The sequence below is a fragment of the Cervus canadensis genome, chromosome 15, assembly GCF_019320065.1.
Source record: "Cervus canadensis isolate Bull #8, Minnesota chromosome 15, ASM1932006v1, whole genome shotgun sequence".
Classification (NCBI taxonomy): Eukaryota; Metazoa; Chordata; class Mammalia; order Artiodactyla; family Cervidae; genus Cervus; species Cervus canadensis.
Window position 1 is genome coordinate 16,262,809 of NC_057400.1, and position 14,322 is coordinate 16,277,130.

The 14,322-nt window shown below is 41.2% G+C and overlaps 2 protein-coding genes across 12 annotated transcripts in view; one reads left to right on the top strand and one right to left on the bottom strand.

Moving 5' to 3' along the window:
- ZRANB3 (zinc finger RANBP2-type containing 3) overlaps positions 1-1,304 on the bottom strand; it is a 279,170-nt gene extending 277,866 nt beyond the window's left edge. The window contains exon 1 of one of the 3 annotated variants that reach the window (XM_043487604.1): positions 992-1,304. The gene's annotated coding sequence lies outside the window, so the exon portion shown is untranslated. The remainder of the gene's footprint in view (positions 1-991) is intronic. The other 2 variants (XM_043487603.1, XM_043487605.1) reach the window with 2 other exon arrangements.
- A 671-nt stretch (positions 1,305-1,975) lies between these two features.
- The window catches only part of R3HDM1 (R3H domain containing 1), a 154,656-nt gene continuing 142,309 nt past the window's right edge, over positions 1,976-14,322 (top strand). For 7 of the 9 annotated variants that reach the window (XM_043487620.1, XM_043487610.1, XM_043487614.1 and 4 more), the window contains exon 1: positions 1,976-2,133. The gene's annotated coding sequence lies outside the window, so the exon portion shown is untranslated. Of the gene's footprint in view, positions 2,134-2,903; positions 3,051-4,679; positions 4,753-14,322 lie in introns of all 9 variants that reach the window. The other 2 variants (XM_043487613.1, XM_043487612.1) reach the window with 2 other exon arrangements.

A 14,322-nucleotide genomic window follows, 5' to 3' on the forward strand; every position in this document is an offset into this window, starting at 1 on the left:
TAATTGCTCAGGCTTGTCCGACTCTTTGCGACCCCATGCACTGTAGCCCGGCAGGCTCCTCTGTCCCTTGGATTCTCCAGGCAAGAATACAAGACTGGGTAGCCTATTCCTTCCTTCTCCAGCGAATCTTCCCAGCCCAGGCATGGAACCCAGGTCTCCCGCACTGCAGGCAAATTCTTTACAAGACTGTAAAGCCACCAGGAAAGCGACATAGTGCCTAACACGATATTAAATTCCCAATAAATATTTTCAATATATTTCTAAGTCTCAGCGAAAGAAGAGAGAAAACTGAGTAAGAACTTATGGCAGAAAGTCTGTGAAAATGATGGTGAAAGCCATCAGGCTTGGGGAGGGAGTCCTGTTTTTGCGGGGGAGGGGGGGGAAGACCTTGTCTGATACCACCTTCTGCATTTCCTTTGATCAATGAGTTATCCAAGGAACCTCAAAGGGAACGTTCAATGGTAAAAACACACACACAACTTAGCACCCGGACAGGGGCACAAACAGGGCCTAATGTGTTCAACTTGTTCGGCTTTTGGCGCCAACGCCTTTCTAATGATCTGTATTCATCGGGGTACCATAGTTGGCATCCGGACGACACTTGTTTAATGTTTGCTTTACTAAAAAAAAAAAAAAGTAATGCGACTATTCCCAAGCATCAATCATGAGCCCTTCTGCAGTTTTTCTTGGAACCAGCCTTTAGAAGTTGGTTTGTAAAAATGGGAAGGCTTCGCTCAGGAACTTCTGAGTCGGTTCCTTTTAGTCAAACTGAAGACGTGAAGGTTTTAGAGGCACACTCCCCCAAATTTATGCGTGCAATCTAATACTTGGCAAGTCAAAAGACAAGTGAGACTCCGGGATTGACGAGGAGGTTGGAGAACGGCATCTTGGACTTTGGAACTACCCCCATCCCATTTCATTCACTCTTTCTTAAAATGCAATTAAATTCTGTTCAACTTCCTATCACTCACGCAAGAAACAACCAACTAACCCGCCACGCCACTCCCGGACGACCACACCTGGTGTATCCGCTGCAGAATCTCCAACTCCCGCCACGGGTTTGGCCTGTGTCCGTCCCAAAGCGGAAGTGACTTCAAAGGGACAAACTGAAAGTAATAGAGTGCAAATAGTAGGAATCTAAAATCCCTACCGCGTTCCGAGAAAATACTCTTCCCCGACTCCCTTTTCTAACCCTTTTCGCTCTTCTATTAGGGTGGCGAAAAGGCTTCACCACAGCCCTGGGGTTACTTCCCAGCCCCAAACTCCAAATCCTGCAGCAGTATATTCTTTTTCATTGGCCGATGAGGCGGCGTGGGTACCTCCCATCAACTACAATTCCCGTCAGGCCCCGCGGGAAGCAAACTGAGGAAAGGATATGGGCAGGGACAAAGCACTTTGGGAGCTGTAGTCGGCTGCAAGCCGAAAAGGGCAATCACCCCGCCTTTCCCCATTGAAGCTGGAGAAACCAGGTGTTGGTCTCAGAGCCCGTTACCGCTGAGAGGAGGAGCCAAATCCTTCAGCAGCATTCCCCACCTCCAACCACATGGAGGACGAAAATTTTCCTTTCCTCTTATAAAACAGTATAAATACTCTTGAGGAAATATAGTTGTCTTTCCAATACATCGAGGTCAGTAAAAATTCCCAGAACTCCCCCAACCTCAGGTTCCAACTCGTGGGAAAAGGTGGCTCTTTCTCAAGTGGGCAAAATGGCTGTCCTCCTAGGTTTATTATTGGTTGTCCTTTGTGTCCTTCAAGGGCGGATACTTACAGCCGATTGGCTCTTTTTCCCTTGAGGGTGGAGAAAGATTTGGCACGGCTCTCCCGCGGCCCGGGAGGAGATGAAGGGGTGGAGAGAAGGCCGTTTGTTGAGGTGTGATTGGATAATCCTCCTGCCACTCCAAGGATGTACGCCCTATGATTTGTCGACTGCTCTCAAAGAGAACGAGGAGGCGGGGCTAGTGCGTGGTGGGAAGGGGCGGGATTCTGCCAGCCGCGGCTGCCGCTGGAGCCGGTGTCCGGGCTGGTGATGGGGTTAATTCCCTTTCGTAAGACTCCTACTTGCACCCACCCAGCCCCGCCGTCGCCCCGCCGCGCCGCGCTCCAACCGCCGCCTCCTCCTCCTCAGTAACGCGGGTAAGAGATGCCCTCCCCTCCCCCTCCTTCAGCTCCCCGGGAATAACGCGCCTCGCTCCCCTCCCCCGCCCGCCAGCCGGTAGCGCTAACGGAGAAGGAGGCAGTCAGGGGAGAGATGTGGTGTGTGAGAAGGTGGCCTTCCCCGCCGAGCGGTCGACGCTCCAGCCAGGGCCCCGCCGAGGTGTTCCTGCTGCCAGCCCCGCTGGGAGGTCGGGTTCTGAGGGAGCCCGGGCTCGCCTGGCCCGCCGCTGCGGCTGCAGCTGCATCTAGTACCTTGCGCCCACCGCCCTCACCCGGGGGCCATGTGAAAAGCAAACCCCTCGAGGCCTAGCGGAGGAGACGGGGGAAAGGTTCCCGAGTCCCTGCCATGGCTGCTGCTGCTGTTCTTGCAGCCCCAGGGACTGGGGAACCAGCCACAGCAGGCCTGCCCGGAGCTGGTGCCTTGCGGGGCTCTGCTCTCTTGGGTGGCTGGCGCCCGTGCTCCGGGCTCCCCGGCCCACCCCGCGGCCGCTGCCCCCTGGCCTTGCACCCCGAAAATTTTTAGAAAGTAAATAAGACATTCCGAATGGTTGATGAAATGTTAGGTGGTACATTGTGCGTGTGGTACCAGAAAAAAGCGCAGTGGGAATATTGGAAAGAAAGTTGAATGACTGTCAATGCCACAGACCTCGGGGATCAGATTTACACCCATCAGGGTTGAGCCTTCGGCTCTGCCCCCCAGATCCCTGTGTGTTTGAAGTTTTTTGTCGTTCTCTTTTTTTTGTTGCTAGGTGCAGAGGAGAGTGCCTCTGTTCCTTGAGCTTGCTTTTATGCAGAAACAAACTGTTGAGGCTTTCAAGGTCCCGTGTATAATTGGGATAGCAGGTCAACTAAGTAAAAGGCGAAGAGGTGCTTGCTCAAATAGGAAGGCTTAGTAAGTAAGTAGCAGATGGTTTTTATAATATGATTTTCCAGAGTAGAGAAAAAAAGTGTGTGTGTACATATATGTATATATGGTTGTATGTACATGAATATATATGCATGTATATGTATGTGTATACATATCTCTTGAGATTATGGTTTGCATAACTGTAATCTGAAGAAACTGTTTGCTTTTAGCCTAAATGTCATTGATTAGAAGAACTTTTGAATAACAAAAAGATGGTTCAAGTCGAACTGGCAGCCCACCTACTTGTAATATTTGAAACAGTAAACTCTGTGTCATATTTTACATGGTAGGATACCAGTATGACTAGGTTAATTGGACACACGACTTGATAAAATTTGGCACATTAGGCCGTATTGCGAGGGATTTCTTCTTCCTCACGTGTTGATTGAGTGCTCATCTTTTCACTCCTTGCTTTTTTGTCTGGGTGAATATGTCCTTAAATACTGGATTCTGTAGTTTTTTGTGGACATGTCTGTAATCACAGGTAAAACCGTAGGCCCACTTCTGAGGCTTACTTGTAACCAGCATAAAGTAGGGTTCTGAAGAAATACTTGAGTTTTGACTGTGTTGGACCCTTTTCTTCAGGGTCTGAGAAGGCTGTACTGGCTTAATGATCTCCCATATTCCATAACTAATATACCTAGATATAAAATTGACTTGGATTCATAGATTCAGTATCTGAGAGAAATTTGGTTGTGTGTTAGAATTTAAAAAATGAACCATGTAAACCTGAAAGGTAAGTGCTCTCAGCTCCCCACAAAAAGTACCCAGAGCATACAGTACTCAGCCCAGCATTTTCTAAAACTTGTTGGTTAATTGAAAAATATATAATGCTTTCAGATCTCATGTGCCTTATGTAGAGAAAGAGCTGATGAAAATACAGACGGCCTCTGTATTCTCTTACTAGCTACAGGACACCTCTATGATCCTTAGTTCAGTTTCCTCATCTATACAATGGGAATAGTTATGCTCAGTTCATGGAATTGTGAAGTTTTTAGAGATGAAGTATGTAAAACCCCTAGCATCAACTAACACTTAGTGTGTATGTTAAACATTAACTATTGTCACCGGCACACATATTGAGAGAATGAGTTGGTTTCTCGAATGCCTATGGTGTTGTTGGCGCCCAGGACATGTTCTATTAGTGAGGAGTTCTGTGGAGGTTTTCCTTTATATTGTAACTTAAAGTGCAATTTGTAATTAGCCATTTTCAAAGTGAAAGATGTGAGAAATTGGTCATCAGGCACAGAAGAGTTATTATTTTATAGAAGATTTTTTGATTTTGCATCAAAGTATAAGTGTTGACTTTCAAATGGATTATCTGGAGTAAAAGTATGTGTCAGGTTATTTCAGTGATAATTATAATAGCTCTAAAGTGTTATTGAGCTGCTGTGTTTTCAAGATCAAGTTTATGTACTTGCTATCCATTTTCACCCGGGACAGGCAGCTATTGAACTTTTTATATTGTTAGTAAGATGAAGTGAGTTATTTGAATTCGTTATGGCCATAGATTGACTACTATTTTGTTGCTGTTTTGAATTCTCATTATTTATCAGGTCTTAAGTGTTTCTTTTCTGTGTAACAACATTACAGACACACTGTTCCTTTCTCCTCCCAGGAACTTTTGAAAATGTACTGGTTCTTCACACATAATGGTGTCCTTGGAGTGTGTACAGTGAGACAAATTTAAGGTTAGCTTGAAAACAGGTTTTTTATGAGTCTTCTGACAGTAGTGTCTGGCCAGGGTTCAAGGCAGCTTTACCTGATGCTGAATACGAACTGAAGTATATAATGTGGCGCTTCTCCCAGGTTATTGAACCCATACTATTGGGTGCTCCTTTGAGGGACCTTACATGGCAGCAGCAGTAGAAAATTTTGTAAAATTGAAATAAGCTTTTAAGAATACTATGTATAAGACAAGAATCGCTGAGTAATGAAAGATTTTCTAGTACTGGCACTTTATACCAATTATACTCATTATACCCATTTCAGTTAATGTTAAGTTCTAATTCCTCAGAAAGAAAGAAAGAAGTACTGAGAGTTGATAGCAGGTTTTGTGGGTTTTTTTCCATTCTTGAAAATGTTATAGTAATAAACACTTTAAGACTGATGGGTTTATATTATATTGTTGCTGCTTGAATTAGAAAATCTCACTATTACCACTTTCATGGTCTATTATAAATATGTTGGTAGTCTGTGTGCCAAAAGAGGTGTGGTTACAAATGGTAGCGAACTTTTCAGATAGCACTTGCTGCTCCAAACCACAGAATCAGTACACTGTTTAGTCATATCTACATACAATGATGATACCTTACTGCTTATCACTTAAGATGAATAAACTGAGATGGTTATCATAAAGAGAAGGGAGCGTGTCCATTCTTCTCAGAATAATAGTCTTTTTCTAAAAAAGTAAAATCTTCCACTTGATCCATGTGAATTCTGATAATGTTTACTAATGTTACAGACATGGGCAAAGAATCAAATAATAAAATCAAACAATTTTATTAACTTAACTTTGCTTTCCAAATAAGTATATGTTACATAATTTAACAGATTTGCTTATACCTGGTAAGCATGTGTATTTTTTCAGGATTTATTTCAATTAGTTATTGACTGGTGGTTGAACTAAGAGATGAGTTATTTAATCCTGGCTCAAAACTAGTTCTCTACCTTATTTTCCAAAAATTTGTTTTTTTTAATTCTGAGATTTTCTTCTTTATTATTTTGCCTCTTCTTTCCTCCATAGTTAACACATACTTGCTAAGTTAAAATTTTTTTGTATGAGTTTTACAAGCCTACACTTGATAATTTTTGTTATTCTCTCTTTGCCCTCTGAATTGTAGATTAGTGACTTTTTTCTTAATTTCTACCCATAAGCTCCTTTCTCCAAGCAAATTGTGAGATTTTTGTTCCTCCTCTTTTCATAAATGCTAGATCACATAACACGTTTAAATGATTGTCCTTGTAAGCCTGCTTGACTAATGTTTTCATCCACAACTCCCTAAAACTACTTTCTCTCCAAAAGAAATTAAATGTGGAGCATAAACTCCATTTGTTTTTAATTCTTGACATTTGTTCTTAAAAGTCAATAATTTGATATTATTTGATATTGTCTTAAGAGTTTAAAGGAGATCAGTCCTGGGTGTTCATTGGAAGGACTGATGCTGAAGCTGAAACTCTTAATACTTTGGTCACCTCATGTGAAGAGTTGACTCATTGGAAAAGACCCTGATGCTGGGAGGGATTGGGGGCAGGAGGAGAAGGGGACGACAGAGGATGAGATGGTTGGATGGCATCACTGATTCAATGGACATGAGTTTGAGTAAACTCAGGGAGTTGATGATGGACAGGGAGGCCTGGCGTGCTGGCCTGGGGTCGCAAAGAGTCAGACATGACTGAGCGACTGAACTGAACTGAAGAGTTTAAAGACTATAATTTGACTTCTCCCAACTTTAATCAGTGACAGATGTAACTTACTTTTGTGGACTAGTTGTGCAGTTAACTTCACTAACCTGCCTTCAACATGAAAGAAGTTCCATGCTGGTATAAAATAACACGTTATAGTCTGAGTTAGACGTTTAGCTATCTGCAGATTTACTTTGTTGTCTTGGCCCTCACTGAGGAGGGAAGCTGTGGGATTTAATTTTTTTTTTTTTTTTTTAAGATTTAATGTTGGCGGGGGGAGGATCTCTGTATTTATATGTATGCAAGGCAGCAGTTTAAATAATCATAAGGCCTTCATGTTAAAAGTCCTCTTGTGTAAAAATAAGTATCTTTTTTTACTGGAAACAGCCCAGACACCCTTAAGTGAGTGGACGGTTAAACAACCAGTGCTGTCTCTACACCACGGAATACTATGCAGCAATAAAAAGGAACAAACTGTTGTACACAGCAACTTGGATATATCTTAAAGGAATTATGCCAAATGAAAAACCAATCTTGAAATGGAACTACCATGTGGTTCCGTGTGTGTGTGTGTGTGTGTGTGTGTGTATAACTTTCAAAGTGACAAATTAGGAGGCAGATGGGTTGGCAGTTGCCAAGCATTGCTGGGTTGGAGGAGCAGGGTGATTGTGATTGTCAAGGGTTAACATGAGAGATCTTTGTGGTAATTGAACAGCTCTGTGCCTTGATTGTGGTGGTGGTTATGTAAATCTCTATACATGAGATAAAATTACATAAAAACACACAGTGTGTGTACAGTTGTTAAAATCTGAATCAAATTGTGGATTACATCAGTGTCAGTCCCTGATTTTGATATTGAACACACTTATACAGTCATTCCTTGGTATCCACTGGGGATTGGTTCTAGGACTGCCCTTCAATACCAAAATTCACAGATGCTCAAGTCCCTTGTATTAAATGGAAGAGTATTTGCATATAAACCTACATATATACTCCCATATACTTTAATCCACCTCTAAATTACTTATAATATCAAATACTTTGTAAGTTGTTGTAAATACAATCCAGATGCTGTATAAATAGTTGCCAGTGCGTGGCAAGTTCAAGTTTTGCCTTTGCAACTTTCTGAAATTTTTTTCCTGAATGTTTTCTGTCTGAGGTTGGTTGGATCCAGAGATATGAAACATGTGGATAAGGAGGGCCAATTGTATAATGTTATCATTGGGGAAAACTGGATGAAGAAGAGTACTTGGGTGGTTATTGTGCTGTTTTTTGACGACTGAATTTATCATCATTTGAAAATTATTAAGTCAATTACAAAAAATATCCATTACTTATATATGTGTCCCTGTATAGTATTGGGGGGCAGAAGCATCTGTTTTTAAAAAAATATTCTCTGCAAAATACCAATTCATATATTTGTTATTGTTCATTTGTGTTATTTATACTTTCTTGTTCACGTGCATCTGCATGCAGTAAAAATACTTCTACGTTAGATGTATCCAACATGCAGTTTCTGTTTTCATTTTATATCCTTTGTTTTCCCTTAATGCCAGTTCAGCCTTTTTATTTTTAGTTTTTTAGGCTGTGCTGTGTGGCATGAAAGATCTTAGTACCCACACTAAGATGGGTGGGATTGACTAAGGGATTGACCCATGCTGCCTGCATTGGGAGCGTGGAGTCTTTTTAAATTTTATTTATTTCTTTACAGCTGTGCTGGGTCTTGCTGTGCGCTGGGTTCCTCTAGTTGCAGTGAGCAGGGGATGCTGTTTGTCGCAGTGCACAGGGTTCTCAGTGCGGGGGCTGCTTCTTGTGGAGCACAGGCTGTAGGCGCGAGGGTTTAGTAGTTGTGGCTCAAAGACTTAGCTGCTCCACCGCATGTGAGATTTTTCTGGAACAGGGATCAAACCCATGTTCCCTGTATTGGTAGGCAGATTCTTAACCACTAGACCACCAGGGAAGTCCCCATTCTTCTTTTTTTCAGACTTGCTGCACTTTCTCTTTCCAACCTTGCTACATATGAACTGGAAGGAATCTGATATTGGTCATCTATATTATTTTGTTCATTTCCCAATTCCTATGAAAGAATTCTGGTTTTGTCAAAAGAGGTGGTACATTCATTATTCAACTAGATAGTTGCATTTTAAGCTGTTGATTATCTGTAAAACAAGAAATTTTGTTCCCTTGTGAAGACAACAAATGAGATATAATTTGACAGAAGAAAGTTATAATTAGTTACACTGTGTTTATTGTGTGACCATGAACCTTTTAGTACCAAAGTATTAAATGTTTTAAAGCAATGCAGGAGGAATGTGAGGAGGTAAAAAATAAGTCATAGGTCACCAAGTTGGAGGATACACTTTGTGTGATATGCATGATCTTGATCCACTTTGAGTTAATTTTTGTGTATGGTGTGAGAAGATCCAAATGCATTCTTCTACACGTGGATATCCTTTTTTTTTTTTGTCTCAGCATTATTTGTTGTTCTTTCCTCATTGAATTGTCTTAACACATTTGTTGACCATAAATGTAGGAGATTTGTTCTGATTTCTTTTCCATTGATTTATTTGTCTATCATTATGCTACTAGTCCCACACTGTTTGATTATGTAGCTTTGGAAAAAGTTTTGAAATTAGAACATGCGAGTCCTCTAACTTTGTTATTCTTTTCCAGGATTGCTTTGGCTATTCTGAATGCTGACCACTTTCTTTGAAGAAACCAGCTTGATTTTGATAAGATTGTATCAAAATACAATAGGTCAATTTGGGGAGTATTGTCATTTTGACAATATTGAGAGGATTTCTTTAATATTTAGTAATTGATTTTAAAAGGATAAGAAGTTTATTGCTTGTAACATAAGTACAGTTGAACCTCCGTATCTGCTGGTCTGCATACGTAGGTCAGCCAGCAGTGGATTGAAAAATAGTGTTAAAAAAAAATCCAGAAAATTCCAAAAACAAAATAGTTTGCCATGTTTGGGGGACTATATAGCATTTATATTATATTTATGATGGTTTACATAGTATTTGCTTTGCATTAGGTATTGTAAGTAATCTAGAGATTGTTTCAAGTTTACGGAGGATGTGCAAAGGTTATTTGCAAATACCGTGCCATTATATATGAGGGACTTGAGCATTTGTGGATTTTGGTAACCAGGAGAGTGACCCTGGAACAAATACCCCATGGATATTGAGAGACAGCTGTAATGTATTTTGTTAAAAATATATTTTCAAGATAAAAACGAGAAGAAAGGCATTGTTCTACTTTTTTGCAAAACTCCGTAACGTATGGCTTATAAGAAAATATCTATTATCTATTTTTCCATTCACTCTGATATTATATGTGATTTTCATAGAAGTATAAGACAATTTAGCCTCATACTGATACGTAGAGGAAAGGGGAAGGATCTCATGAATGCTTTGAAAGCATCTTGATCTGCAGTGTTCATTGAACCACACTTTAAGAATGGCTTGTCCAGTGGAAAGAAGTATGTTTGGAGACTCAGAAACTTGGTTGAAAGTCACCAGTCTGCCACTTAACAGCTCATGTGGTTTTTGAGCAAGTTACTTAGCCTCTCAGTTTTCCTTCACCTTTTAAATGAGGATTTTTACAAGGAGGAAACAAGATCATGCCTGTAAATTTGTGTGTGTGTTAGTTGCTCTGCAACTCCGTGGACTGCAGCCCACCAAGCTCCTCTGTCCATGGGATTCTCCAGGCAAGAATTCTGGAGTGTGTTGCCATGCCTGCCCCCAGGGGATCTTCCCAACCCAGGGATCGGACCCAGGTCTCCCGCATTGCAGGCAGATTCTTTACTGTCTGAGCCACCAGGGAAACCTAACTTTTGGGTGTATAAAAAACACCAGAAAATTGAGGCTTGTCTTTTTCATTTATATTTGTCAACCTCTGTTATATAGGAATGGCTGCCCTGGTGGCTCAGAGGGTAAGGCATCTGCCTGCAATTCGGGAGACCTGGGTTCGATCCCTGGGTCGAAAAGATCCCCTGGAGAAGGAAATGGCAACCCACTCCACTGTTCTTGCCTGGAGAATCCCATGGACGGAGGAGCCTGGTAGGCTATAGTCCACGGGGTCACAAAGAGTCGGACACGACAGCGACTTCACTTTCTTTTTCTTTTCCCAGGTGACTCAGTGGTAAATAATCCACCTGTCAGTGCAGGATACGCAGGAAACACTGGGTGGGGAAGAGCCTCTGGAGTAGGAAATGGTAACCCACTGCAGTATTCTTGCCTCAAAAATTCAACAGACAGAGGAGCCTGGAGGGTTATAGCCCATGGGGTTGCAAAGGGTAGAACATGGCTGAACGACTGAGCACACTCACACATGCACATTATATAGGGTTGGCTAATTTTTTTTCCCACTGAAAGTGTACATACCACAGCATGGTAACCTTCATGTAAATTTGGTTCATTGTAATAATAGTATTTCTTTAAAAGCTGAACTTTGTTCATATAATTTTCTACTTAACTACAGATTACAATAGCAAGCAAGTAAGGATGAGAAAGAGACAACAAAAAAGGTAAAGAAATTTGTCAGAAATTGGGGTAAGCTGATGTCTCCTTTAAGGCAATTTGTTACCTTACTGCAGTCCTGCTGTTAACTTTTGGAAGGAAATTGCAAAAATTCTGCCTTAGAGAATGGTTCTTTAGCGTGTATTTTCCCAGTAAAAAATTAGTTAGGTTAAAATATAAATGATTTCAAATCCTCAGTGATTGTATAAATACTGAACCAAATATCCAATCAGCATTGCTGCAGTTTTTTTTTTTTTTTTTCAACAAAGCAGGTTGAAAAACAGAATGAGGTGTGGGGTCCAGTTTGGACATGGTGGTCAGAAGGCCTCTTGACATAACTGATGATGTGAGGGAAGAACAACATTCTGAGTAGGAGGAACAGAAAGTACAAGGGCCATGGCATGGGGGCATACTTGGGTGGAGATGGAAATTACACTTCTTTACTGAAGTTCAGCAGTGTTCTCAAATTCAGGATTTAAAGGAACAAGGACATTGGAACACTTTGAAGTGTGGCTCTGGGGCTGTCTTCTATGCGTACTTATTGGCTAAGTGAATCATTTCCTCTGTAGATCCTCTTAACTCCAAATGTTCTGAATTTTAAGGGACATTTTTAAAGCTTAAACTCAAGTCTTTAATCTGTGTTTGTTAAAGGTTTCTTGTCATTTCAGTGCTAAACCAAGAGACCTGGTAGTTTTTCTTAGAATTACCTGCATTTACATAGTGTGTGAGGGAGCTCAGTTGCTACGTTGTGTCCAACTCTTTTGAGGCCCTATGGACTGTAGCCTACCAGGCTCTTCTGTCCATGGAATTTTCCAGGCAAGAATACTGGAGCGGGTTGCCATTTCCAACTCCAGAAGATTTTTCCAACCCAGGGATTGAACCCGTCTCTCCTGTTTGGCCAGCAGATTCTTTACCACTGAGCCACCTGGGAAGCCCCACAAGATAAATTGTTCTCTTGGAATGTTGAGAAGTCATCTGGTCCAACCTTAGTAGTTCTCAAGGACTGGTCCCGTTACCTAGATAGCTTTTCATAGTTAGCTGCTTTTCCTTACTTTCTTCTTTCAAAGGATATTAGAATAGGGGAGATAGCCAACTCATGCCTTTTTGAGCAGGCTTTTTTGGGGACTTACATGAGAGGGAAATCAAGCAGATAGTGATTTAGCCTTTGCTTGAGCTATTCTAATGACAGGAGTGCATTCTCAAGGAACTTGTCTCTTCTGCATATAGTGTATGTGTATAGGGGGTGGTGTAGGGAAGGAAGGCATAGTCAGAGGAGAGGAGATTCAACTGGTCCCAAACACAATTGAAAAGTTATCATAAAGGTGTCTCAGTATCAGTGTCACCAGTCGGCTCTCCCCATCCCTCACATCCTTAGAGAGTAAAAATGTTGGCAGCGATGAGAAGCTTATTTGCTCAGGCGTAAGACCCTCTTGTTTGGCCCTGTTGTCTAAGTTGAGAGAAATGGTGGGGGACTAATCCTCCAGATGTCCTCAGTAGGTACTTTGCTTCTTTGTATTCCCCCGGGCTGTTTAGCATCAGCCTTAGACTTGCTGGGTTATAGTCCTTGTTGTTACTGGCGGAGGAGCTCCAGCTAGTCCTCAGAGCTCATTAGATCTCGTCAAAGAACCAGGCACCTAGACCATGATGGTATCTTTATGATGTTAGGTTTTGTTTTATTCAAGGTGGTATGATCACAGGAAATGAAAGTCTTAGAGACAGTTTTGAAATCTATTTTTAGAACATTCTGATAACAGTCAAGCCGATTGGAGAAAAATGATGCTCAGATTTAAATGTTTTTACGCAGGTAATATTGCCTACATCTGTTCAAATCAAAAACATTTCATGTTTATTCAGTACACTCAACAGATTGTAAACTTGTTAAACTTTAAAAGAATTAAAACAATGTAAACACGAAAAAATCAAATAGTAAAGTGGATCTATAATTGATTATCACGCCTTTGTCTACTGTTACCAGAATTGATGAGTCCCTTGAAGACAGTTCAGTTCAGTCGCTCAATTGTGTCCAACTCCTTGCGACCCCATGAACCGCAGCACGCCAGCCCTCCCTGTCCATCACCAACTCTCGGAGTCCACCCAAACCCATGTCCATTGAGTCGGTGATGTCATCCAACCATCTCATCCTCTGTCGTCCCCTTCTCCTCCTGCCCTCAATCTTTCCCAGCATCAGGGTCTTTTCAAATGAGTCAGCTCTTCGCATGGTGGTGGCCAAAGTACTGGAGTTTCAGCTTCAACATCAGTCCTTCCAATGAACACCCAGGACTGATCTCCTTTAGGATGGACTGGTTGGATCTCCTTGCAGCCCAAGGGACTCTCAAGAGTCTTCTCCAACACCACAGTTCAGAAGCATCATTTCTTCTGTGCTCAGCTTTCTTTATAGTCCAACTCTCACATCCATACATGACTACTGGAAAAACCATAGCCTTGACTAGACGGACCTTTGTTGACAATGTAATGTCTCTGCTTTTTAATATGCTGTCTAGGTTTGTCATAACTTTCCTTCCATGGAGTAAGCGTCTTTTTATTTCATGGCTGCAGTCACCATCTGCAGTGATTTTTGAAGCCCCAAAAAATAAAGTCAGCCACTGTTTCCACAAATAGAATGTTATAAGCATCAAAAGTCAAATCGATGTTTTTTTTTAAACTTCCATCAGTTTGTCAACATCATGTCAGCTTGTTTTGTTACACATTAAAAGCATGTATTTCCTTAAAAATATTTTTTTTCCAGTTTTCCTAGGGTTTCTAATTTTCCTTTTTTTCTGATGAACAAATAATAATGTACCATCAGTATATCCCCATTGTTATTCAATGTCTGTTTCATGGAGGCCTCTCTCAGATTTTTTCTTGAATTCTGTGTCCTGCTCTCAGCCTGGGACTTACCTTCACTGCCTTCCTGGCTTGAATCAACTGTTTGCTGGATCCTGTGGGTCCTTCCTCTTTCTTGATTTTCACACTCATCTTACTAGACAGTAGCCTGAAGTGTTTTCTCAAGAAAGATTGCTTAGGAAGTAAAGCTGTCTAGCTCTTGTATGCCTGAAGTCTCTATCCTACCATCATACCTGATTGGTTGTATAGAACTCGAAGTTCAAAGTCATTTCTCTCTTGGACTTAGACATATCACTAGTGTCTTTTATACTGATGAAATTTTTCTAAGCATACAAAAAGTTGATGGATGACTCAGTTGATAACTCCAGTTATTAACATTTCATTCCTTTAACTTTATCCTGTATCAGTCTGTCTTATTTTTTGATGCATTTCAAAATACATTGCAAGGATCGGTATACTTCTGAACACTTTGGTGTGCATATGAGT